This window comes from Papio anubis, chromosome 2 (genome assembly GCF_008728515.1).
Source record: "Papio anubis isolate 15944 chromosome 2, Panubis1.0, whole genome shotgun sequence".
NCBI lineage: Eukaryota > Metazoa > Chordata > Mammalia > Primates > Cercopithecidae > Papio > Papio anubis.
Genome location: NC_044977.1, coordinates 179,914,125 through 179,928,870, shown reverse-complemented (window position 1 = coordinate 179,928,870; position 14,746 = coordinate 179,914,125). Strand labels below are relative to the sequence as shown.

The 14,746-nt window shown below is 43.0% G+C and overlaps 1 long non-coding RNA gene across 1 annotated transcript; it reads right to left on the bottom strand.

Moving 5' to 3' along the window:
* Nucleotides 1-2,598: 2,598 nt before the first annotated feature.
* Nucleotides 2,599-7,228, bottom strand: LOC116273851. The gene is made up of 2 exons (XR_004182333.1): nucleotides 7,188-7,228; nucleotides 2,599-5,953 (listed from the first exon to the last, which is right to left on the bottom strand). It is a non-coding gene; the product is annotated as an uncharacterized LOC116273851 (long non-coding RNA).
* Between the last annotated feature and the right edge of the window lie 7,518 nt (nucleotides 7,229-14,746).

Sequence of the window (14,746 nt, the reverse complement as noted above, 5' to 3'; positions counted from 1 at the left end):
GTCCATCACTCCACCACCATCACAAACAGCCACGCCAACTGACCTATTACTCCACCAACACCAACCACCCCACCATACCAACTATGCACCACCACCAGTCCACATCATTCCACCAACACCACCGTCATCAGAAACAACCACACCAACACCCCCTGACCATCACTCCATCACCACCACAAACAACAGCCACTCCACCACCCCACCAAAGATGACTACCCACCACCACCAGTACACACCATTCCACCAACACCACCATTACCCCAGAAACAACCACACCACCACCAACTACCTCACTACCACCTCCCAGGCATCATCACACCAGCACTCCGCTACCACCCCATCTTCACCCAACCATCACTCCACCACCATGGTACCACCACAGTCCCACTGCCACTGATCCACTACCTCCACCATCGCCCCCACCACCATACCACCCAGGTTCATCCACCCCCATCCCATCCTCGCCCCACCATCCTAGCATGTTGAGGAAACAGGTTCCAGAGGCATGAGACCACTGGTCTAGACCGTCTAGAAGATTCACACAACTTTTTGTTATTATTATTTTTACTATTATACTTTAAGTTCTAGGGTACATGTGCACAACATGCAGGTTTGTTACATATGTATACATGTGCCAAGTTGGTGTGCTGCACCCATCAACTCGTCATTTACATTAGGTATATCTCCTAAAGCTATTCCTTCCCCTCCCCCCACCCACAACAGGCCCCGGTGTGTGATGTTCCCCTTCCTGTCACACAACTCTTTAAATCTGTCATCAGAGAATGTTTAGCAAGCTGTCTAGGACAATAAGTAATAATAATAGCTTATAATTTTGAGTAATTGCTATGTACCGGGGACCATTCTAAGTGCTTTTCATGCATTAACTCATAATAACTTTATGCAGAAAACACCATTATGGTCCCTACTCTAAAGATGGGAAACTAAAGACAGAGACGCTAAGGAACTTGCTTAAAGCCTTGCAGCCATAAGTAATATCTGGGACTTAGCCCAGGCCATCCATGCTCTGCACCAACTTGTCACACTGTCATCTCACAAAATAAATCTTGGCACTTTAATGAAGAGTAGTTATTAAGTTCACCAGGTTACTGGCGGCACCAGTGCCATAAAGTGAGGCAGGATGCACCAGCAGCCCACGCGCTTGGCTACTAATATTTGCCTCTCCCATGCACACCACATGCTTAAGGAACAAAGCTGTGATCCTCAGTAACAATGGCCAGGCACGGTGCTAACTGTGTACACGATCTGTTTCCTTACTTCTCACCACAATCTCCTGAGGTATAAGAATTTCCGTTTTATGTATGAGGAAACTGAGGCTCAGAGGTGATCAACAACTTGCTGGTTACATGGTAGACACACATGAGAGGACCCTGTTCAGAGGGGTCATATTTACCCAACACGTGCCAAGCATCCTGTGAGCTCTAGGAGTCCACAGCACTTAGGGCTGGTTCCCTCCTGTGTTCCCAGCATTTAGGATGGAGTCTGTAAAGTCCTGCTTTCAACAGTGAGTTGTTCAATGTTACTCATAACTAACATTGGAAACACAACAAAAACAGACAACAATCCCTAAAGGCCAGAGAGGCAGACAGTGTAACAAATGTTCATTTTGGAGTCACAAGTAGGTTTGAACTCAGAACTATGTTCTGTGGCCGCGACTGCACCCACGTGGACATCTGCTGTATTTCCTCCAGCCTGACCTACTTCAGGGCAAGTGAAGGACTGCAGAGCTGCTCCTCCCTAGGATGCTGACTTGTGAAAGTGGCTGCGGCCCTTTGCAATTAGACACTCTAAGACCTCAATTCTGTGCACTTAAATATATACAGTGACCTAAGTGCTGATGTGACCAAACGACAAGGGAAATTGTGAAATTGTTCCCATTAAAATCAGCCCTAGAGGCAACCACTGCATAACCAAGAGGAAGGCCTGGCCAGGTCCTCGGGTTTTTATCATAGGATCACAGCTTCTCCACAGCTTTCCACCTCCAAAGCTCTCATTTCCCTCCCTGCCACGCCAACCCCTGCCTCTGCCCCCTTCCCACACATACACACAAACAACACATTCTTCTAACAGCCACTGTATCCGTGGAAAACCTTCAGCTGTGTTTCTAACCGGAAGGAGGGACTGTTCCTATAAGATTTTAAAAAACAGGTATCCTCTCTGCTCTAGTTTCGGGGGGGCGGGTGGAAGACAGCAAACAAGCTGGGGCACTAAGCTTCGCATTCTCATCTTGTGCCTGGGAGACTCACTTTTTCATATCACGTCTTCCTGGGTTCATGAGACAGGGATACTTCAGCTCTTGGCGGGGTATCCGCTACAGAGCCTCATCACAGCACCTCAATTACACTGCTAACAGTAAAGAAGAAAATTTGAACCAATTTTAGAACGAGTTAAGAGGGAATAAGAAAAATCCCAGCTATGATCTTTTTAAACATAAGTTGTGAAATAGTTCCCTCTTGTGGCTAAACTGGGAATTGCCACTTTAACCTTCCGGTTCTCCAATGGCTGGAAGTTAATCAACTTTTTAGTGTCAGAAGAAGCCTATGGACGTCTTCCGAAATTTATAATTACAAAGAAAACTAATTGCATTTCAATTAATTTATCCAATTATGAACAAGTGGGGGCTATGCAGATAGATGTTGTTTTTTAACACAGTAAACAACAAGACCTAATGGCAGGTCTAATTACCATAAATTCATGATATGCTCATTTGTGATGGGCATAAATGACATTTTGAGAAATCAGTGGCAGCTGTAACAATATGTGAAAAGCTGAGATTTCTAGAAATAACAAAGTCTCAGTTTCTGGTACTACTACAAAGGTTGGTTTTTTGCTATTTATAACTGAAGTAAATTCTAAATTTCAGAAGTTAAGCTCTAATCTTCTCCCATTCTAGTTCATTGAGCTCTTGAAGCCTCAGCCTCCCAAAGTGCTGGGATTACAGGTATAAGCCACCATGCCTGGACCTCTAGTTCACTGATCCTTTGAATTCTATTCCTGGGCCCCTTGGGGTTGGTGAAACCCAGCTGTTCTAATCTAGCTTAATTCATTCATTGAGCAGCCTCTTTACATGAGGCAAAGTTACCAATTTTGTAGTATTTCTGGGGAAAAAATCCTCCAAGGTGTGTGAGAACTAGGAAATCTGAATTAAATGGTCAACCCAAAACATTGTATACAGCTGAAACAAATCCAAAAAGTCAGAAGCACCAGCTTCCCTCCTGTCCTGGCTGAACATCCCCCTATTGAAGTGAACTTCAGCCAAATAAAGTGTAGAGAGGACTAGAGGCAAAGGAGGGCCATTAAACCCAGCAAAGTCTCCACAAGCGTGGGGTGGTGGGGGCAGGTTTGCCTGTACTAGGAATAATTAAAACAGCCAAGTGTCTGAGCATCTACCAGGGCCAGTCTGTTCCGCTTTCTAACACTCTCAAGAAGGGATCGTTACTCTCATTTCAACAGTGAGGCAATGGAGGCTTAGATGGAAAAGTCTTGCCCAGAGTCATACGGCTGTTTAGTGGTGAGGCCAACACTGCCTCCCAGAAGACCCCATGGGCCCCCATGGCTTGGGGAGAAAAGCCAGTCCACAGGGAGGCTCCCTGTTGTATCCATGCCTCTGGCAGAGGCAGCGAGTGGGCAAGACAAGGTCGGCTGAAGACCCCACAGCCACAGATAGTGACTCCCACAGCACAGCACCCATGGCCCACAAAGGACCCCCTGGATGGAGCACCCAGACCCCGCTCTATAAGCCTCTAATCTACCAAGGAATTCTGCACCAAGTCCAAATGTACTTCTTCTCCCTGCTGAGCTTACTAACCCTCATCTGACCACCTCTCTCTTGTGCTTACATCTTCTTGGCGCTTTTTACATTTAACTGAGGTCTCCTGCCTGCTGCCCCTTCTCACCTCTGAACCCCCCAACACATGGCTCTTTGTCTGAAACGCTCCACTGCCCAGCCGGCACAAGCACCACCTTCCCCACTCCACACAAAAGCACACCCAGAGCGGGCAGCAGTCTCCCTAGGAAGGAGCACCAGTGGTGTCCCAGCAACTACAGTCAGGTCCACCCTGGATTCCTGCCCCCAAGCCCTCCTCAGCCATTAACATCAACTGCAAGATTTCCTTATGGCTGAACACCCTGTGAAATGTCCCATGTCTCCCCATATGTCCCAGTGGCCTCCTCAGGACCAATCCCCGAGGCAGGGTACGCCTGGTTAACCTCACTGTGCCCCCCACCAGTAGGCCCCCGCCCCCCACAAAGGGCAGAGGGTGCGCCCTCACTCTTGGGACCCAGGATTAAAAGCCCAGTTCCCAGGAGTTTGGGAGAGTCCTTCAGGATAATTAGCTTTGGTGACATGTCAGCATGTACTGGCCTGAACAGCAAGGCCTGGGTGCGAGCCACCAAAATCAGCCTTCTCTTTGACTGGTTTCCGTCACCCACTAGCACCCAGCCTTTACAGCATCTGTGGTTGGGAGCAGGTGTGAGGGTGAGGGTCTGTTAGATAGAGCTTGGAATGGGACATGCCACCCAGGTTTGTCCACAATGTTCTGATGGCACAGCCCTGGCTTGTGAAGTTCAGCGCTGAGGACGAGCCCCTGCACCCCGTCCTCACTGGGTAGGTGCAGACACTTTTCGGCGGCCCACTGTGCGCTGGTGATGGTTGCAGCACCAAGAAGGCATACTCTGGAGTTCTGAGTAGTCAGACTTAGCGCTGAAGCTTCCTGTGCTCTGAGAGCCCTGGGGCCCAAGGGCCTCACCCTTTTGACATCACTGAGCTCCACAGTTTCTCAGCCTCTGATCTGGTCCATCTCAGAAATGGGCCCCAGGGATCAAACAGGCTTCTTCTGACTCTAAAATGTTGATTAACTTCTCGTGCATCTCAGAAATGGGCCCCAGCAAGACTCAGATGCTCTTCTACTGGGGCCAAGTGGGAGCTTCATTCTCCCAAAAACACCCATTGTTTCTAGTGGGTTCATTTCCACCATGGCAGCCTTCTCCACAGGTGGGGCAATGCATTGGCCTACGCCTTACGTAGCATGATCAGGCTGGGCCACTGTAGGAATATTCTTGAATGCCAGGATTCATGTTCTTCTTTCGCAGTCATAGGGCATTTTGCCTGGGAAATAAGAAAAAAAAAAGGAAAAAAAAGAACACTCCTCAGCACTGTGGCGTAAGTGATTTACCTCCCCCCATTCTGGTGACCCTCATATCTGACCAGCGGGTGAAAACATTCAGGCTACTCTTCAAACTCAGTTTCATCCCCCTCCCAACAGCAGCTTCTGAGAGCCTTATTTCTGCTCACCAATTCTCCAATGGGCGTCATCATCAGACCATGGGGTGCAGTTGTGCATGATGTAAATATTCTTTGCCATTCCAGAGATGGACCAAATGTGCTGGGTGGCTGTGAATTGAAGCCCACCAACCCAGAGACACAAGAAATATTCACTGACTGATTGATTGATTGAATTTATTTCTGACTCAGAAGCTCATTCCTCAGGGTGCTGAGAAATTCCATCTCAGTAATGACTGGTTCCCCACACAAACACCCCAGGGGTTGCCAGGTGCTCCCTGGGCTACTGCCTGGTCTCACGGTCCCTTCAGATGTGGAAGCCCCACTGCGTTTGAAGCATGACCCCTCTGGGAATGCTGTGATCTCCTACACCAAAAACTCATCCTCTCTGAAATGTTACCACTCCCTTTGACTCCTGCCAGAGACTGCAGCTTCTGCTGCCACCCACCCTCCAACCCAACAAACAATCCCAGGGGCAGAAATATGCAACGGGTTTAGCCACCTGGCTGGAGATGAAAACAGGGACAAATACAAGAGCACTGCCACCCACAAATTCACATCTTAATACAGTATTCACTTGCAAACCTATCCTTCTAGCTCAATGTCCTTCTCTTCTGGAATACAAATTCCCAGGCGCGGTTTAATCCCCAGCACCTAGAAGAAGAGTAAGCAGTCTCTCAACATACAGTTTTGAATGACTAGGAAGAAAAAAAAATGAAGGGATAAACGATGGATATAAGGAATGAGAGCAAAAGTCTTTCTAAAAAACAAAACTCCATGAAACAGGAGAAACTTTGAAAACTAACATCTAACTGCAGTGAGATCCCAGCTTCATCACAGGCCAGTCCCAGGTATTCAAGCTCCCTGTGCCTTGTTTCTTCCTCTCCCGTAAAATGGGAGATCAAATCAGTGGCCACCTCACAAGTGGTGCTCAGCTAAAATAAGTTAATGGACTTTAAATGCTTAGAAGAGGACCCGTAACATGACAAGCATTCAGTAAGTGTTAGCTGTTTTCAGCAGCAGAGGCAAGAGCAGCAGCCAAGAGGAAGCTACACTCATTGGAGCAGTTCAGCTGAGAGGCAACAGGGTGAAAGGAACCCGAGCCCCAGCTCAGCTACTTGGCAGCCATGTGGCCTTGGACAAGTTGCTCAGCTTCTCTACAATGAAGTTGACTCCTCTGTTTTGAATGAATATGAAAGAAAAAATACCATTTTCATAAGGTTCATACGAAACTTCAATGAATTATTACGGGCTGGGCATGGTGGCTCATGCCTGTGTGAAAGGAAAATCTTGGAAATCTTGGGGCCCCGAAATTACTAAGCTAAAGGGAAAAGTCAAGCTGGGAACTGCTTAGGGCCAACCTGTCTCCCATTCTATGAAAACTCAACCCTCTGCTCACTGAGATAAATGCACATCTCATTGCCTTCTTTGGAGAGTCTAATCAGAAACTCAAAAGAATGCAATCATTTGTCTCTTATCTACCTATGACCTGGAAGGCCCCTCTGGGCTTGAGTCTTCCCACCTTTGCTTCAAGTTGTCCCCCTTTCCAGACCAAACCAATGCTCATCTTACATATGTTGATTGATGTCTCGTGTCTCCTTAAAAAGTATAAACCAAACTGTGCTCTGACCACTTCGGGCACGTGTCGTGAGAACCTCCTAAAGCTGTTTCACAAGCACGTGTCCTCAACCTTGGCAAAATAAACTTTCTAAATTAACTGAGACCTGGCTCATATTTTGGGGGTTCACACCTGTAATCCCAGAACTTTGGGAGGCCAAGGCAGGAGGATCACTTGAGGCCAGGAGTTCAAGATCAGCCTGGGAAAAATAGTTAGACCCCCATTGCTACAAAAAAAAATTGAAAATTAGCCAGGTGAAGTGGCACACACCTGTAGTCCTAGCTGCTTGGGAGGCTGAGGTGGGAGGATGTTTTTGAGCCCAGAAGGTCAAGGATGTAATGAGCTATAATAATGCCACTGCTCTCCAGCCTGGGCAACTCTGTCTCTAAAAAGTAAAAATAAAATGAATTATTCAAATACTCATCACAGCGCTTAGAACTAGCAAGTGCAAATACATAGCTGATGTTGAGCAAGTCGCTATTGTAAGGTCAGCTAAGAGAAAGGATGAGTAGACCCAAAGTCAGCCAAGTGAGTTTACTGACCTGCCAGGCTGCTCCTTGACAGGCAGAGGCAGCCCCGAGCTCACACACCAGGGAGGTTTATGGGGGTTGACTGTGGGGGCTGGCATGGCATACATTCTGAGTAAACCCACACCCTAGAGTTGTTTTGCTACATCCTAACAGCACTGCATTATTTCTAGCTCAGGTTACATAACATCTAAAGGAAATGGGGGGGGAATCCTTGCAGGAACAGGGGGCTAAGTTTCACCTATTATATAAAAGAAAGCGGCTACCATGATATCAGTGAAATCGAGCAGCTACTAACTAGAGGGGAAAATGTGAGATCAGTAAAGATTGTACCAAATCACAAAATATGATGGCCATATTTGAAAATTGTTTTGGAATGCTCAACATCACTAATCATCAGAGAAACGCAAATCACAACCACAATGAAATGTCATCTTACCCAGTCAGAATGGCTACTATTAAAAAGACAAAAATAAACAGATGTTGGTGAGGATCTGAAGAAACGGGAACTCTTATACAGTTTTGGTGGGAATGTAGACTAGTAGAGTCACTATGGAAAACTGTATAGAGATTTATCAAAAAACCTAAAATAGGAGAGGTGGAGCAAGGTGGCCAAATAGAAGCCTCCAGCCATCACCCCCTCTGCAGGAACACCAAAGTGAACAACTATCCACAAAAGAAAGCACTTCACAAGAACCAAAAATCAGTGGTTGGACATATAACACATTCTCTATAAAAAAAGAGTACATTGAGAAGTAAAACTTAGTCATGACTTTATTAAATATGTCAGTCCCTAATCATTCTTACAGTATTTTGCTATGTTCAGAATATAAAAGAAAAAAAGTAAATTGCAAAAAATATTGTATCTATAAGAAATTTAAACATTTTTAGTATTAAATACTTCAAAAAACTGGTTTTTTACCTTTTTTAAAACTAAAACTAGAATTACTACTTGATCCAGTAATCCCTCTATTGAGTATCTCCTCAAAGGAAAAATAAATCAATGTACCAAAGGGACACCTGCACACACAGGTTTATTCAGCACTATTCACAACAGCTAAAGTATGGAATCAACCTAAGCACCTATAAATAGATGAATGGATAAAGTAAAGAAACTGTAGTATATATACACACAGTAGAACATCATTCAGCCATAAAAAACAAATACAATTATGTCATTGGCAGCAACATGGATGGAACTGGAGGTCATTATCTTAAGTGAAATAAGCCAGGCACAGAAAGACAGATACTGCATATTCTCACTCAAATGTGGGAACTAAAAAATTTGATCACTTGGAGGTATAGAGTGCAAAACGAGACAACAGAGGCTGGGAAGGGTGAGTGGGGGCAAGGAGAAGAAGAGAAGTGGGGTAAAGGACACAAACATAGAGTAAGATGGAATAAATTCAATGTTTGATACCAGAGTAAGGTGGTTATGCTTAACAGAAATGTATTGTTCCTGGGTGATGGGCACCCTGAATATCCTGGCTTGATCACTACGCATTATATACATGTATCAAAATGTCACATGTACCCCATAAGCTTGGACTAATTTTTTCAAACACATTGGTGACACTGTGTGGCAGACCAAGTGCTGCAGAAAAAGGAATTGTGAATTAGATTATTTCAAGAAACTTCTCCAATCAAGAAAAAGGTTGAAGATTAAAATAATGGGTAGAAAATAATAGTAGCTAACATTACTAAACATTTATTATGTGCTATAGAGATAGAAAACATGTGGAGAGATCTAGTATCTGTAACAACAGAGACTCCAGAAAGCAGTCGAGAGCGCATGGAAGAGAAGCGATAAATCCTCTAAGCTTACTAAAGGCTTGAGTATTTGTATCCAAAGCTCATCTGGACTTCTGGGGTTCTGCTCTGACATGTGAAGAGCTCAGCAGCCACCCCTTCATCCTCACAACAGAAAAGAGCTGAACAAACTGAAAATCCACAACTCTTTTTTTCATCCACCAGAGAATCAAGACCGGAGAAATAGACGAATACAGAACCAGGAGCCAAAGCCACTGGAGCCAGGATCTAGGAGGAAAAAAACTGTAATGGACAAACTGCTGGAAGCTGAGTGGGGCCTAGACTGTGTGTTAAAAACTCCTGGGGTCCAGTCCTAGAGGGGCCTCCACGTTTTCATGAGTTTCACCTCCAAAAGCCCTACCAGAGTCTTGTGGTGAAAATTTGGGGGAAACCCCCTGATGCTTCCAGCAAAAGGGGAAAGTAACCATCTGAGCATTCTGTTCTCCACTTGCCCTCAAGGGAATCTATACTGGTTACAATGTAGGGGAAAGGAAATACAGTCCCCACTCTGTATCCATAGGTTTTGTATCCCTAAATTCAACTAACCTTAGACCAAAACAAATTTTTTTAATTGTATCACTACTGAATACCTACAGACTTTCTTTACTTGTCATTATTCCCTAAACAATACAGTATAACAACTATTTACATAGCATTTACATTGTATTTGGTATTATCAGTAATCTAGAGATAATTTAAAGTATATGGGAGGATGTGCATAGGTTATATGCAAATATTATACCATTTTATATCAAGGACTTGAGTATCCATGAATTTTGGTATTTGTGAGAAGTCCTGGAATCAAGCACCTGCCAATGCTGAGGGACAACTGTAACCAACTCCAGCCCCCTTTAACTAACTTCCTGTCTCACCTAAGGAGTAAAACAAAAGCTGGGAAGCACTTGTGAGGGTCACAGGCCAGGGCCAAAGGCTCCCTGAAAGATTGAGACCAAATCATAGGATTACAGAACATTTCTACCCTCACACCTCAACACCACATCAGTAGCGCTCCTGTGTAGTAATAACAGATTACGCTGAAACAACTGCAAGCCTGAGGCTCTATTTAAGAAAGAATGTCTAGGGAAAATCAAAAGCAACAGGGAAAACAAAAATAAGGACACTAAAGAAAACTGAAATCTCGGACATCTACAGCTATGGTAAGTGATAAACACAGCCAAGTTCTTAACCAGATAAACATAAACCCTTATCCTAAAGATCTGTTTACCTCAGGCCCTTTTAGCCAATATATCAAGTCTGCCTTTCAACAATAAATTACAAGGCATATTAAAAGGCAAGAAAAACACTCTGAAAAGATAAAGCAAACAACAGAACAAGACTTACATACGGAAAAGATTTTGATATTATTTGACTGAGAATTTCAAATAATTATACTTAATATGCTAAGGGTTCTAATGTAAAAGTGGACAGCATGAAAGAACAGATGAGAAAATATTCAGTGAGCTTGAAGATATGTCAAGAGAAACTTCCCACAAACTGAAATGCTAAGAATGAAAAATTGGAACAGAATATCCAAGAACTGTGGGATAATAACATAACAAGTAATATATTCACAAAGGGAACACCAGAAGCTGAAGAAAGAAAGGAGTAGAATGAATATTTGAAGTAATAATGGATTAGAATTTTCCAGGATTAATGATAGATACAAAACCACAGATCCAGGAAGCTTGGAGAACACAAATCAGGACAAATATAGAAAAGTCTACACTTTAACAAATCATATTCAAACTTGCAGAAAACCAAAGACAGAGAAAATCTTGAAAGAAAGCAGAGAAAAACCTGCCTTATCTATAGAAGAATAAGGATAAGAATTTCATTAGACTTCTCTTCACAAACAATGCAAGTAAGAGGAGAAGCAAGGAAATATTTATGGTGTTGAAAGAAAATAATCACCAACCTAGAACTCTGTATTTGGCAAAATTATCCTTCAAAAGTAAAGGAGATGATTGTAGACATAAATATAAAACACAAAACTACAAAATTTCCAGAATATAACATAGGAAAAAAGCTAGGTGACCTAGGGTTTGACACAGATATGATATAACACCACAAGCATGAGCCATGAAAGAAAGAATTGGTAAGTTTGACTTCATTAAATTAAAAACTTTCACTCGGTGAAAAAGCTTTTTCTCTACAAACTGGAAGAAAATATTTGCAAAACATATCTGATAAAGGAACTACATTAAAATATACCCCCAAAAAACATTAAAATTCAACGAGAAAATCCTATTCAAAAATGGATAGAGGTCCTGAACAGATGTCTCACCAAAGATACAAGATAGCATATAAGCATGTGAAAAGATGCTCAACGTCATAAATCATTAAGAAATTGCACATTAAAAATAATGATATACCACTACACACTTATTAGAATGGCTAAAATCCAAAAAGCTGACAATACCAAATGCTAGCAAGGATGTGGAGAAACAGGAACTCTCATTCAGTGCTGGTGGGAATGCAAAATGGTACAGCAACTTTGGAAGACAGTTTGGCAGCTTCTTACAAAGCAAAACAGTCTTATATGATCCAGCAATTGTGCTTCTAGGTTTTCACCCAAATAAGTTAAAAATGTATGTCCATACAAACCTGCACATTAATGTTTATTCATAAATGGCAAAAACTGGAAGCAACAAGTGTGTCTTTCAAAGCATAGATGGATAACCAAACTGATATATCCAGTATTCTCATACAATGGAATATTACTCAGTACTAAAAAGAAATGAGCTATGAAACCACAAAAAGGCATAAAGGAAACTTACAGGCCAAGAAGGCGGTCTGAAAAGGCTACATATTGTATGATTCTAACTGTATGGCATTCTGGAAAAGACAAAACTCTAGAGACAATAAAAAGATCAATGGTTGCCAAGGATTAGGGAGAAGGGTGAGTAGGTGGAGCACAAGGGATTTTTAGGACAGTGAAATATGAGACTGTGATGGTGAATACACGACATTATGCATTTGGCAAAACTCCATAGATGTACAACACAGAAAATGAGCCTAACATAAATGATGTACTTTGGTTAATAATAATGTGTGAATACTGATTCATCAGTTGTGATCATGAGCTACACTAATACAAGATGTTAACAATAGGAGAAACTGTAAAGGGGTGGGGTAAGGGGGGTACAAGGGAACTCTATGCTTTCTCCTCTATTTAAACCTAAAACCGCTCTTAAAAAATCTATTAAAAAAAAAAAAAAAAGTTCATCTATTACCAGGTAATTTGACTAAAGACAGACCTTTGCTGGAGAAAAAATTCAATTCTAATGGTTAAAAGTTTTGTAACACTTTACTTATAAGGAAAAAAAGTCAACAAACCTCTCTTCCACAGCACTGTGGTCTGTTTCAAAGTGCCTTCCCTTGTGCAGTTGCCTCATTTCCATCTACATTGTATTTCCTTTCTGAAAACCCCAATAGTGATAAAAGACACTGTTAGGGAAAGGGAATAATATAAAGACCTTAAAATATGAAATAAGAAGAAAGTGAATCTTCCTTTAGGAGCCAAATACTCTTTCATTAAAGGGAATGGTGCAGCCAACGCTGGGTACACGTGGCCTTTGTGGAGTCACCACCCTGTTGTAAATTCCCACCTTCCTGCTGATGAGAGAAGCCAGAGGATGCAGCATATTCAGTATAACCCAGGGAGCGGAACAAAGAAATTGCTAATAAACCAAACTGAGTATAATTTATTTCCTGTTGCTATGGTAATAAACTACCACAAACTTAGTGACTCAAAACAACACAAATTTATCTTACAGTTCTGGAAATCTGAAGTCCAAAATGAGTCTCACAGAACTGACGTCAAGGTGCTGGCAGGCCTGTGTAGGCCTTCCTTCTGTAGGATCTAGGGGTGAATCTTCCTTCCCTTTCCCAGGTTCTAGAGGCTGCCCACTTTCTGTGGCTCATGGCCCCATCTTCTTAGCCAGCAGCATTGGGTCAAATCATTTTCATTCTGCCATCTGTCCTTTTCTCCTTTTTCCATCTCCTCCTTCCACTTTTAGGAAATGGAAATCACACTGGATCCAGCCTGATAATCCAAAATCATCTCCCTATTTTCAAGTCACACGATTAGCAATCTTAATTCCCCTTTGCCACGTAGCCTAACGTATTCACAGGTGCTGGGGAACAGACATAGGCCATTATTCTGCCTGACGTTGTCAAAAGGAATTAAATGTGATTATGCTCTCTTCCCTTTCTAGGTATAGCTATTCTCTGTGATTCAATGTTAAAAGTTTCTTGCTGAAAACTACTTAAATATCAGTCTAAAATGCAAATCTTCATTTAAAAAATTATGATACATACTTTGGATAATTTTGAAAAAACATAAAGCATAGTGGGATTAGAGATTGGTAGTGATTCAATACATGTTACTGTTGTTAATAATGTCAGGTGTGGCTGAACTTAGAAATAATTCTCTAGCTAAAAACAGTCTTTGGTCTCTATGAAAGAAAAAAACTCCAGTTTTAGATGCAACTATCACAATTCACTGTGTCCCTTCCACAGAGGGTCACAACACACCTGCTTCTGGGAGTTGGTAAGTCTAAATACAACGTGAACCCTGCGTGCACTGGTAGTGGAGACTGCCTTAAGGAAGAAAACTGGGTCAAGGGACAGGGGCAGGAAGGACACTTACACCATTTTCTACCTTTTGAAATTTATACCGTGTGTGTATTGCCTATTCAAAAAAACATACTACTTTTAAAAAGAATACATTATGCAGCCCAGTCCATTGTGGTGGGCTGATGAAGGCTGAAGGGGCCATTCCTTCCAGGGTTCAGTGGAAAAAGGAGACACTGGCCCCTCGGGGAGTTCCTCATCCAGAATTGCTGACACCTACTGGCAACAGAGAAGCCCACAGGCTGGAGGCAGAGTGAGACTGGTGTAAGACAGAAGGCAAGAACAAACCTCCTGAATGTTCAAAAGCCATCCCAAGAAGGGAAAAGAGAAGAGGACCAGCTATAACCAAGTTATAATAGACTGTGTTTACATATTTTATAAATCAAGTAATAAAAAAATGCAAATATCAACAAGTATAATCAAGATGTACAATGTAAAAATAATAGTGCATTAGCAATTATTAGCCTAAACCCTGTTTATTTGATTTCCCTTCCCCATCCCCTCCCCCTTTTTTTTCTTTTTTTTTTTTTTTTTCTTGAGACAGAGTCTCGCTCTGTGGCCTGGGCTGGAGTGCAGTGGCCGGCTCTCAGCTCACTGCAAGCTCTGCCTCCGAAGTTCACGCCATTCTCCTGCCTCAGCCTCCCGAGAAGCTGGGATTACAGGCGCCCGCCAACTCACCCAGCTAGTTTTTTGTATTTTTTAGTAGAGACAGGGTTTCACCGTGTTAGCCAGGATGGTCTCGATCTCCTGACCTCGTGATCCACCCGTCTCGGCCTCCCAAAGTGCTGGGATTACAGGTTTGAGCCACCGCGCCCGGCCCCCCTTTTTTTTCTTAGACGGAGTTTCACTCTTGTCGCC